Genomic DNA, 2,685 nt, shown 5'->3' with positions numbered 1-2,685 from the left:
CGCTCAGACTTACGACATTCCTTCCGACCACCAAATAGTATTAGCCACACCGGCCGATCGGCCTCATGAACCGCCGCCCGGCACAGTTCTTTTTTTCCGAGACCAATTTTTGGCCGGGCTACGCTTTCCCCCCCATAAATTTTTCTTGCAAGTTTGCAACTACTTCCGCATCCCGCTCGGTCAACTAGTTCCGAACTCCGTAAGGCTGCTGAGCGAGGTGATAATTTTATTCAAACTGAACGGCATTCCCCTCGACCCTAAGATTTTCCACTACTTTTTTTATCCCAAGCAAGCCGAGTGGGGCACCTTTGTTTCCCAGTCTAGGATAGGTTTCGTCCTATTCGATAATATGCCGAGCTCCAACAAACATTGGAAGGAGTATTTTTTCTATATACGTTTTCCCGAGCGGCCAACTTTTCGCACCAAGTGGCAGACGGCGATGCCAGCGCAACTGGAGCTCGGCAAACTTAGAGGCGACGCGGCCTACCTTCATGCAGTCGAACGGCTGGTTGGTCAGCGCTATCATATTGACAAGCTGCTCCTTCCGGGAGTAATGCACATATTCAGCTTGTCTTCTACCCCCGCCGATCTGCCTTGCAGCATGAGTAAGTGATTCTCATCCCTCCTTTTTCTTTTGTTCTAATTGATTTAATCTTTGTTTCTGCAGCTGAAGTCATGTGGCGTGCTAAGGCGACCGAGAAGCTCAAATTGAAAGTCGCTCAGATTGAGGTGGTGACGAACAAGGAGGTCGCCAAGTGGGGCCTTGATCCAGCCGATCCGACCGGCGAATCAGGCGAGGGGACTCAGGATGCCCCTGAAGCCTTAGCAGCTACTACCTCTCACGACGAGGCAGCGGGCGGCACAGAACCTTCTACCCCAGCAGAAGTGGAAGTGGAGGGCTGTTCGGCCGATGATGTTCCGCTACGCACTCGGAAGCGCCGACGACCGGAATCTGCATCTGCCTCAACTCCACTTGATGAGCCACAGCCCGAGCGGGGCGCGGATGCTCCGGTGTTGTCCGGGACGGTTTCCCTAGAGAGTACCCCGACCCCACGTGGCTCTCCGAGGACAAGCTCTGAGGCGCCGCCATCCAGCCCTTCAAGAACTCTGCGCCGTATCCGGCGTTTGGGCGAGCTTCCTTCCTCGTCCACCGGTGGGCCATCGGTAAGGCCGATGCTTCTCAAGGCGAGCCGAGCGGCTCGAATTTAATTAAAACCGTCCTGCGCCTCCCCTCAGAGGAATATATGGCTGCTGCTGATCGGCCAGTGGTCCCCGAGCAGCAGATCACCTTGACAGGCACTCTCGCAAAAGCTTGGGAGGACGCTCGGCGCCGGATAAAAGTGATGACTCCCGGGCAGCTCGGCGACAGCAACCTTCAACAGGCCACCGGGGTATGCTCTTTTCCTTTGTTCGTGTATTTGAATTAAGTTTTTAACCTGTTCACTTTTGCTCGTAGAACTGGATGGAGCAGATTGCCGTTAGCAATCGGTTGGCCGAGCTGGAGGATGAATTGAAAAAACTCAAAGCCGCGGGAGACAACCAACAGTCGACGACCGCTCTGGAAAAAGCCAAAAAATTACTGGAAGCCGAACGGAAACGGGCTTCCGATCTAGAGAGCAAGGTCGTTTGGCTCGAAGCGATGGTCAAACAACGAGATAAGTATATCAAGACGGCGATCACTCGGAAGCGACAGACCATCGATGACATGGATCGAATGAAGGTGGAGATCAGAGGGCTGGAGCAACGCATCAAGGATCTGGATGCTCTTCTGGCCACCGAGAAGGAGAGCCGCTCGGCCGATCTTCAAAGATTTGATGGAGAATTGAAGGATCTCCAAGCTGCCAGCGACTCTGCCCACGCCGAGCTCAAAGAGTATCAAGAGGGGGAGTCGACTCGTTCTGACGAAGTGAGGAAGGCATTCGTCCGCTCGGAAGATTTCGGAGAGAAGTTTACCAACAAGATATCCCTCACTTTCGAAGAAGCGATCAAGGCGGCGATGGATTACCTGAAGACCAAGGGCCACCTGCCCGCCGAGCTGGCCATCCCCCCCGAGGACCTCGCGACCGTGATGGGCGCCATCCCTGACACTCTTTTTGACTTTGACGCGTGATAAGCATTTTTTCTTTTTATGAACTTTTTTGTATTCAGGCCGTTCGGCCCAACTTTTTTAGTTAGCCTTGTGCTTAATAGATAATCTTTTCCTTTCCTTCAGCTTTTGTTTTGGCAAGAAATTTTCCTCTCGTTATAACTAAAGTGTTCTTTAAAACTCCTCCGCTCGGCACCACGCTCTATCAGACTAAAGTCGATTGTCTTTAATAACGTCATTCATCATGCGACTGAGTAGCTGCTCGGCGCGCGCGTTCACTTGTTCGCATTTTTAATTCCGATTAATCATCTTTTGCTTCGCGCCTTACCTCAAAGGAGTTTTCGATAGATTTTCGCAATGCGAGCCGCTCGGACGTTTATAGACGCCGGCTCGTCTCTCGATATTTAACGTCGGAGCTCGACGGTCTTCCGCTCGGGCGTTTATAGACGCCGGCTCGTCTCTCGATATTTAACGTCGGAGCTCGACGGTCTTCCGCTCGGGCGTTTATAGACGCCGGCGCGTCCCTGGATATTTAACGTCGGAGCTCGACGGTCTTCCGCTCGGACGTTTATAGACGCCGGCTCGTCTCTCGATATTTA

This window comes from Zingiber officinale, chromosome 5A (genome assembly GCF_018446385.1).
Source record: "Zingiber officinale cultivar Zhangliang chromosome 5A, Zo_v1.1, whole genome shotgun sequence".
Lineage (NCBI taxonomy): Eukaryota > Viridiplantae > Streptophyta > Magnoliopsida > Zingiberales > Zingiberaceae > Zingiber > Zingiber officinale.
Note: the sequence above shows the minus strand (reverse complement) of the source record.